This window comes from Pararge aegeria, chromosome 19 (genome assembly GCF_905163445.1).
Source record: "Pararge aegeria chromosome 19, ilParAegt1.1, whole genome shotgun sequence".
Taxonomy (NCBI): domain Eukaryota; kingdom Metazoa; phylum Arthropoda; class Insecta; order Lepidoptera; family Nymphalidae; genus Pararge; species Pararge aegeria.
The window spans coordinates 15,410,604-15,421,040 of record NC_053198.1 but is presented as its reverse complement, the minus strand read 5'-3'; positions in this window follow the sequence as shown (position 1 = coordinate 15,421,040).

Here is a 10,437-nt window from a genome sequence, read left to right as displayed (position 1 = left end):
TTATATTTGGCGCTTTTTTAAGAGTTACCCTGATGCAAATGTGGCGCCATCCTAATTTAATACATTTTGACGACACTTTTTCATATACACAGATGACTCTCCTTACCTCTACCCTCCATAGATGGCGGGAAAGAGGAGAGTACGGACAGAAGTGTCAAGGGAAGATTGAAGTTATCTCTTTGCAGTTTTTTAAAAATTGTTCTATAAGTTCAGGTAGATTGATGTTTGAGTTTATAATGTGCTATTTTGTAATTAGAGATACTAAAACGATTAAACGTTGTAAGATATAAAAATGGGGTTTCTTTTATAACTAAAAGTTCTTAGGTTAATAAATAGTAGTAGTTTGAAGGCTAGTCCAGTGTGGAGCTATCGATGGATCATCTATCTAGGCCAGCGTGTTGGCCACTCACCAAGCCGCTAATAAAGATTCGAGAGGGACACAACACCGTGGGAATCACGGAGAATGTGAAATGTGACTTGCAAATGTATTACTAACGTCCGTTTTCATTCTATCGGTAATCGATATCGACATGGTTGATAAGTTGCTTAGCAAAGGTGTTATTTGTTAAAAATTGTATGGATATTTTTTGACAATAACGTTGGTAAGCGTTGACCTAATAAGCTGCTAAGGAATAAATCAATAGATTTCGGATTGATTGAATATTGAAAATGGACGTTAATGACACTTATTACCACTTACTGACTGTCATAAACAAATGACAGCTGAAATATTGTCTCAATTTTTGGCGCCACATCCTACGTGAAGGTCTGTGAGGATGTATGAAGGTATAGGCTTGTTACTCTTTCTCGCAAAACTGCGGAACGGATTTGACAGTCCAGGTCTAAAGTAGGGAGCGGTGATAGTCAATGGGTAAGGCTTCGGCATTGCGGGATTGAACCCGGGACCTTGCACTTAAAACCACAGCGCTCACTGCTGCGCTAGGGAGATTGTCAAAGATGGAAGTGGTCGGTTCGTGCCGTGTACTTTACCATTAAAAGGGTATCGCGTACCATTTCCTGTTACCTATATTTTTATAGTTTTAAAATTAGGCGCTCAAATTGAATTAAAAATAATCATTAAATCCTACATATTATTTTTATTGTATCCAAAAATTATTAAGAAATCCTTTAAGTAAGTATAATTTGAGTTTAGAGGTAAACACTTGTATGTAGAGAAATTGTCAAAATACTTAACGTAACTGTATCTACACATTAAGTAACGTTTAGGTACAGGTACAGGTACAGGTACTGATAGCCATTTTGAAAGAAATATTTTAATGATTTATAGAATGAATGATTGATATAAGACTGAACACGAGGACCGTCCAGGTTTGTGATTGGCGAAGGAGTGGAGACTTTCACCTCCGGAACCGCGAACCGTCCAGGTATAAGACTGGCGGAGGAGTGAAGGCTGGTGGCTGGGGTATGGTGTTCTTTCGGCGTGTTCACTCGGCTGCTCCCAGTGCCTTTGGAGGACTTTTTGGTGATGGAAACGGGGGGGTCCATTGTCCACAGCATGGCTCGCGCGTTGGTTGGCGTGCTATTGTTCTGGCACGCTTTACGATAACGCACGAAGTGGGTTCGTGTCGGCGGCCATTCGCTGGCGGAATCGCGGATGTATGCTAAATCGTCCCCGTGGTTAGAAGGAACAGCGTCTGGTTTTACTCAGTAAGAGACATAACCTCCGTGCATCCTCGTGGCGCAGAGGTATCCATGAGGATTTCCCAACGTAAAAAAAAAAAAAGAATACACTGCGTTTGGATATATAGTTATATTGCAAGTACAGCAAAATGGCTATCACATCCATAGATAAACAAACCTAAAGTGAAAAGACGGACGGTAAGTCAAATTAGAAAATATCGCTTCTTAAATTGCCCCGCCGGAAATCGAACCCAGGAAACATCTTGTCAATTAAGTAATGGTCAATTTGGTCTGACATTCTGTGTCCCTTAAACGACTGAGGTAGGTAGACTAGCTGATATAAAAGGTTAGATGGGTTATCTAGATTGGACCTCGTCATTTAATCCTTTCATTCTTGGCAATCTTATTGAATTATCGTGCGAAAATGAATAGTTAAAACGTATATATGTATTTGCATTGAGGCATTGCACCTTCGCCTCCTGAGCCTACAATGAAAGTGTTGCGTAAGGACTGTATGCTTTGTTAACAAGAATGTTTTTAACAGAAAAAAACCGACCTTATTGTTTTAGTAATATAATATGTCTCTAAAAAAGTTCAAAGTTTGTATTAAGCGAAAGCTAGTAAGTTTAAAGCTTGGGTATGAACTATTGCTTTAATTAGGCTGCTTCTCAAATATTTTCAAATGACAATGTGAGATGGTGATAACAAAAAGAACACCCGGCTAAGTTTCTTGTGAGCTTCTTTTTAGACCAGCACGCGTTCGGAACCGTCGTAGCTTCAGTTTTAGATTTACGTATGTAGTTATCGGTATCACTACTCACTGCTATGTACACATTTTGTGTGAAATCAACGCATCAAAAGTTCCATCTATGTGCCTATTTGAATAAAGAAATATTTCACTTTGACTCTGGACTGTCATACGAATGATATACGAAAATATAAAAATTAAAATGAATTTACTGTTCAAATATTCGTCAGTTTACAATGGTGTAGGGAAGAAGATGAATTGCCTGACCAAGAAGATGGCACATCTGATTGTAAGCGGAAAACCTTCACCTACAACCAGAGCACCATGTACCATCGTCCACATCAATTTGAGGCACATGTGCCTGTAACTACACCGGCAACCGCGCCCTTCAGGCCGGAACACAGCACTGCAACAATGCTGCTTAGCGGCAGAAATAAGCATGGCGATAGTACTTCCCCGGACGAGCACACTCTGTCACAAAAAGCTGTGATTTTCTCTGTCACAAAAAGCTCTAACTACTACTAAAAACCGCCTCCGCTGACCTCCGAAAAAAAATGCTATGAAATTAAGTGTAAATAAAAAATATTTAGGTACACTTTAGGAGCAAAAGCTTCAATACGATGTGCTTTTAAATATAAGTCCTGCCTGTAATGTCATATGGAGTCGAGACGTGGACACTGACAGTCGACCGGATGCACAAATTTAAAGTCGCGCAACGCGCTATGGAGCGAGCTATGTTGGGAGTCTCTCTTCGGGATAGAATTCGCAACGAAATCCGTAGAAGAACCAAGGTCACCGACAGAGCTCAATGGCAAGTTGAAACTTGAAGTGGCAGTTGGCGGGTCACGTCTGTCGTAGGAACGATGGCCGTTGGGGCAGACGTGTTCTGGAGTGGAGACCGAGAATCGGTAAGCGCATTGTGGGAAGACCTCCGGCCCGCTGGACAGATTACCTTAAAAAGGTGGCTGGAAGCGGCTGGATGAGAAAGGCGGAGGACCGTGTGTGGTGGCGCGCTCTTGGAAAGGCCTATGTTCAGCCTACTCTAACAATATTTATATTTGGCGCTTTTTTAAGAGTTACCCTGATGCAAATGTGGCGCCATCCTAATTTAATACATTTTGACGACACTTTTTCATATACACAGATGACTCTCCTTACCTCTACCCTCCATAGATGGCGGGAAAGAGGAGAGTACGGACAGAAGTGTCAAGGGAAGATTGAAGTTATCTCTTTGCAGTTTTTTAAAAATTGTTCTATAAGTTCAGGTAGATTGATGTTTGAGTTTATAATGTGCTATTTTGTAATTAGAGATACTAAAACGATTAAACGTTGTAAGATATAAAAATGGGGTTTCTTTTATAACTAAAAGTTCTTAGGTTAATAAATAGTAGTAGTTTGAAGGCTAGTCCAGTGTGGAGCTATCGATGGATCATCTATCTAGGCCAGCGTGTTGGCCACTCACCAAGCCGCTAATAAAGATTCGAGAGGGACACAACACCGTGGGAATCACGGAGAATGTGAAATGTGACTTGCAAATGTATTACTAACGTCCGTTTTCATTCTATCGGTAATCGATATCGACATGGTTGATAAGTTGCTTAGCAAAGGTGTTATTTGTTAAAAATTGTATGGATATTTTTTGACAATAACGTTGGTAAGCGTTGACCTAATAAGCTGCTAAGGAATAAATCAATAGATTTCGGATTGATTGAATATTGAAAATGGACGTTAATGACACTTATTACCACTTACTGACTGTCATAAACAAATGACAGCTGAAATATTGTCTCAATTTTTGGCGCCACATCCTACGTGAAGGTCTGTGAGGATGTATGAAGGTATAGGCTTGTTACTCTTTCTCGCAAAACTGCGGAACGGATTTGACAGTCCAGGTCTAAAGTAGGGAGCGGTGATAGTCAATGGGTAAGGCTTCGGCATTGCGGGATTGAACCCGGGACCTTGCACTTAAAACCACAGCGCTCACTGCTGCGCTAGGGAGATTGTCAAAGATGGAAGTGGTCGGTTCGTGCCGTGTACTTTACCATTAAAAGGGTATCGCGTACCATTTCCTGTTACCTATATTTTTATAGTTTTAAAATTAGGCGCTCAAATTGAATTAAAAATAATCATTAAATCCTACATATTATTTTTATTGTATCCAAAAATTATTAAGAAATCCTTTAAGTAAGTATAATTTGAGTTTAGAGGTAAACACTTGTATGTAGAGAAATTGTCAAAATACTTAACGTAACTGTATCTACACATTAAGTAACGTTTAGGTACAGGTACAGGTACAGGTACTGATAGCCATTTTGAAAGAAATATTTTAATGATTTATAGAATGAATGATTGATATAAGACTGAACACGAGGACCGTCCAGGTTTGTGATTGGCGAAGGAGTGGAGACTTTCACCTCCGGAACCGCGAACCGTCCAGGTATAAGACTGGCGGAGGAGTGAAGGCTGGTGGCTGGGGTATGGTGTTCTTTCGGCGTGTTCACTCGGCTGCTCCCAGTGCCTTTGGAGGACTTTTTGGTGATGGAAACGGGGGGGTCCATTGTCCACAGCATGGCTCGCGCGTTGGTTGGCGTGCTATTGTTCTGGCACGCTTTACGATAACGCACGAAGTGGGTTCGTGTCGGCGGCCATTCGCTGGCGGAATCGCGGATGTATGCTAAATCGTCCCCGTGGTTAGAAGGAACAGCGTCTGGTTTTACTCAGTAAGAGACATAACCTCCGTGCATCCTCGTGGCGCAGAGGTATCCATGAGGATTTCCCAACGTAAAAAAAAAAAAAGAATACACTGCGTTTGGATATATAGTTATATTGCAAGTACAGCAAAATGGCTATCACATCCATAGATAAACAAACCTAAAGTGAAAAGACGGACGGTAAGTCAAATTAGAAAATATCGCTTCTTAAATTGCCCCGCCGGAAATCGAACCCAGGAAACATCTTGTCAATTAAGTAATGGTCAATTTGGTCTGACATTCTGTGTCCCTTAAACGACTGAGGTAGGTAGACTAGCTGATATAAAAGGTTAGATGGGTTATCTAGATTGGACCTCGTCATTTAATCCTTTCATTCTTGGCAATCTTATTGAATTATCGTGCGAAAATGAATAGTTAAAACGTATATATGTATTTGCATTGAGGCATTGCACCTTCGCCTCCTGAGCCTACAATGAAAGTGTTGCGTAAGGACTGTATGCTTTGTTAACAAGAATGTTTTTAACAGAAAAAAACCGACCTTATTGTTTTAGTAATATAATATGTCTCTAAAAAAGTTCAAAGTTTGTATTAAGCGAAAGCTAGTAAGTTTAAAGCTTGGGTATGAACTATTGCTTTAATTAGGCTGCTTCTCAAATATTTTCAAATGACAATGTGAGATGGTGATAACAAAAAGAACACCCGGCTAAGTTTCTTGTGAGCTTCTTTTTAGACCAGCACGCGTTCGGAACCGTCGTAGCTTCAGTTTTAGATTTACGTATGTAGTTATCGGTATCACTACTCACTGCTATGTACACATTTTGTGTGAAATCAACGCATCAAAAGTTCCATCTATGTGCCTATTTGAATAAAGAAATATTTCACTTTGACTCTGGACTGTCATACGAATGATATACGAAAATATAAAAATTAAAATGAATTTACTGTTCAAATATTCGTCAGTTTACAATGGTGTAGGGAAGAAGATGAATTGCCTGACCAAGAAGATGGCACATCTGATTGTAAGCGGAAAACCTTCACCTACAACCAGAGCACCATGTACCATCGTCCACATCAATTTGAGGCACATGTGCCTGTAACTACACCGGCAACCGCGCCCTTCAGGCCGGAACACAGCACTGCAACAATGCTGCTTAGCGGCAGAAATAAGCATGGCGATAGTACTTCCCCGGACGAGCACACTCTGTCACAAAAAGCTGTGATTTTCTCTGTCACAAAAAGCTCTAACTACTACTAAAAACCGCCTCCGCTGACCTCCGAAAAAAAATGCTATGAAATTAAGTGTAAATAAAAAATATTTAGGTACACTTTAGGAGCAAAAGCTTCAATACGATGTGCTTTTAAATATAAGTCCTGCCTGTAATGTCATATGGAGTCGAGACGTGGACACTGACAGTCGACCGGATGCACAAATTTAAAGTCGCGCAACGCGCTATGGAGCGAGCTATGTTGGGAGTCTCTCTTCGGGATAGAATTCGCAACGAAATCCGTAGAAGAACCAAGGTCACCGACAGAGCTCAATGGCAAGTTGAAACTTGAAGTGGCAGTTGGCGGGTCACGTCTGTCGTAGGAACGATGGCCGTTGGGGCAGACGTGTTCTGGAGTGGAGACCGAGAATCGGTAAGCGCATTGTGGGAAGACCTCCGGCCCGCTGGACAGATTACCTTAAAAAGGTGGCTGGAAGCGGCTGGATGAGAAAGGCGGAGGACCGTGTGTGGTGGCGCGCTCTTGGAAAGGCCTATGTTCAGCCTACTCTAACAATATTTATATTTGGCGCTTTTTTAAGAGTTACCCTGATGCAAATGTGGCGCCATCCTAATTTAATACATTTTGACGACACTTTTTCATATACACAGATGACTCTCCTTACCTCTACCCTCCATAGATGGCGGGAAAGAGGAGAGTACGGACAGAAGTGTCAAGGGAAGATTGAAGTTATCTCTTTGCAGTTTTTTAAAAATTGTTCTATAAGTTCAGGTAGATTGATGTTTGAGTTTATAATGTGCTATTTTGTAATTAGAGATACTAAAACGATTAAACGTTGTAAGATATAAAAATGGGGTTTCTTTTATAACTAAAAGTTCTTAGGTTAATAAATAGTAGTAGTTTGAAGGCTAGTCCAGTGTGGAGCTATCGATGGATCATCTATCTAGGCCAGCGTGTTGGCCACTCACCAAGCCGCTAATAAAGATTCGAGAGGGACACAACACCGTGGGAATCACGGAGAATGTGAAATGTGACTTGCAAATGTATTACTAACGTCCGTTTTCATTCTATCGGTAATCGATATCGACATGGTTGATAAGTTGCTTAGCAAAGGTGTTATTTGTTAAAAATTGTATGGATATTTTTTGACAATAACGTTGGTAAGCGTTGACCTAATAAGCTGCTAAGGAATAAATCAATAGATTTCGGATTGATTGAATATTGAAAATGGACGTTAATGACACTTATTACCACTTACTGACTGTCATAAACAAATGACAGCTGAAATATTGTCTCAATTTTTGGCGCCACATCCTACGTGAAGGTCTGTGAGGATGTATGAAGGTATAGGCTTGTTACTCTTTCTCGCAAAACTGCGGAACGGATTTGACAGTCCAGGTCTAAAGTAGGGAGCGGTGATAGTCAATGGGTAAGGCTTCGGCATTGCGGGATTGAACCCGGGACCTTGCACTTAAAACCACAGCGCTCACTGCTGCGCTAGGGAGATTGTCAAAGATGGAAGTGGTCGGTTCGTGCCGTGTACTTTACCATTAAAAGGGTATCGCGTACCATTTCCTGTTACCTATATTTTTATAGTTTTAAAATTAGGCGCTCAAATTGAATTAAAAATAATCATTAAATCCTACATATTATTTTTATTGTATCCAAAAATTATTAAGAAATCCTTTAAGTAAGTATAATTTGAGTTTAGAGGTAAACACTTGTATGTAGAGAAATTGTCAAAATACTTAACGTAACTGTATCTACACATTAAGTAACGTTTAGGTACAGGTACAGGTACAGGTACTGATAGCCATTTTGAAAGAAATATTTTAATGATTTATAGAATGAATGATTGATATAAGACTGAACACGAGGACCGTCCAGGTTTGTGATTGGCGAAGGAGTGGAGACTTTCACCTCCGGAACCGCGAACCGTCCAGGTATAAGACTGGCGGAGGAGTGAAGGCTGGTGGCTGGGGTATGGTGTTCTTTCGGCGTGTTCACTCGGCTGCTCCCAGTGCCTTTGGAGGACTTTTTGGTGATGGAAACGGGGGGGTCCATTGTCCACAGCATGGCTCGCGCGTTGGTTGGCGTGCTATTGTTCTGGCACGCTTTACGATAACGCACGAAGTGGGTTCGTGTCGGCGGCCATTCGCTGGCGGAATCGCGGATGTATGCTAAATCGTCCCCGTGGTTAGAAGGAACAGCGTCTGGTTTTACTCAGTAAGAGACATAACCTCCGTGCATCCTCGTGGCGCAGAGGTATCCATGAGGATTTCCCAACGTAAAAAAAAAAAAAGAATACACTGCGTTTGGATATATAGTTATATTGCAAGTACAGCAAAATGGCTATCACATCCATAGATAAACAAACCTAAAGTGAAAAGACGGACGGTAAGTCAAATTAGAAAATATCGCTTCTTAAATTGCCCCGCCGGAAATCGAACCCAGGAAACATCTTGTCAATTAAGTAATGGTCAATTTGGTCTGACATTCTGTGTCCCTTAAACGACTGAGGTAGGTAGACTAGCTGATATAAAAGGTTAGATGGGTTATCTAGATTGGACCTCGTCATTTAATCCTTTCATTCTTGGCAATCTTATTGAATTATCGTGCGAAAATGAATAGTTAAAACGTATATATGTATTTGCATTGAGGCATTGCACCTTCGCCTCCTGAGCCTACAATGAAAGTGTTGCGTAAGGACTGTATGCTTTGTTAACAAGAATGTTTTTAACAGAAAAAAACCGACCTTATTGTTTTAGTAATATAATATGTCTCTAAAAAAGTTCAAAGTTTGTATTAAGCGAAAGCTAGTAAGTTTAAAGCTTGGGTATGAACTATTGCTTTAATTAGGCTGCTTCTCAAATATTTTCAAATGACAATGTGAGATGGTGATAACAAAAAGAACACCCGGCTAAGTTTCTTGTGAGCTTCTTTTTAGACCAGCACGCGTTCGGAACCGTCGTAGCTTCAGTTTTAGATTTACGTATGTTGTTATCGGTATCACTACTCACTGCTATGTACACATTTTGTGTGAAATCAACGCATCAAAAGTTCCATCTATGTGCCTATTTGAATAAAGAAATATTTCACTTTGACTCTGGACTGTCATACGAATGATATACGAAAATATAAAAATTAAAATGAATTTACTGTTCAAATATTCGTCAGTTTACAATGGTGTAGGGAAGAAGATGAATTGCCTGACCAAGAAGATGGCACATCTGATTGTAAGCGGAAAACCTTCACCTACAACCAGAGCACCATGTACCATCGTCCACATCAATTTGAGGCACATGTGCCTGTAACTACACCGGCAACCGCGCCCTTCAGGCCGGAACACAGCACTGCAACAATGCTGCTTAGCGGCAGAAATAAGCATGGCGATAGTACTTCCCCGGACGAGCACACTCTGTCACAAAAAGCTGTGATTTTCTCTGTCACAAAAAGCTCTAACTACTACTAAAAACCGCCTCCGCTGACCTCCGAAAAAAAATGCTATGAAATTAAGTGTAAATAAAAAATATTTAGGTACACTTTAGGAGCAAAAGCTTCAATACGATGTGCTTTTAAATATAAGTCCTGCCTGTAATGTCATATGGAGTCGAGACGTGGACACTGACAGTCGACCGGATGCACAAATTTAAAGTCGCGCAACGCGCTATGGAGCGAGCTATGTTGGGAGTCTCTCTTCGGGATAGAATTCGCAACGAAATCCGTAGAAGAACCAAGGTCACCGACAGAGCTCAATGGCAAGTTGAAACTTGAAGTGGCAGTTGGCGGGTCACGTCTGTCGTAGGAACGATGGCCGTTGGGGCAGACGTGTTCTGGAGTGGAGACCGAGAATCGGTAAGCGCATTGTGGGAAGACCTCCGGCCCGCTGGACAGATTACCTTAAAAAGGTGGCTGGAAGCGGCTGGATGAGAAAGGCGGAGGACCGTGTGTGGTGGCGCGCTCTTGGAAAGGCCTATGTTCAGCAGTGGACGCTTGTGGGCTATTGATAAACTTTGCATTGATTTAATATATTACTATTTGTAAGCTTTGCTACAAAATATGAGTGCACCCGATATTTGGAATTCATCTGCGTAACCCTTTCGAGTATCCAGA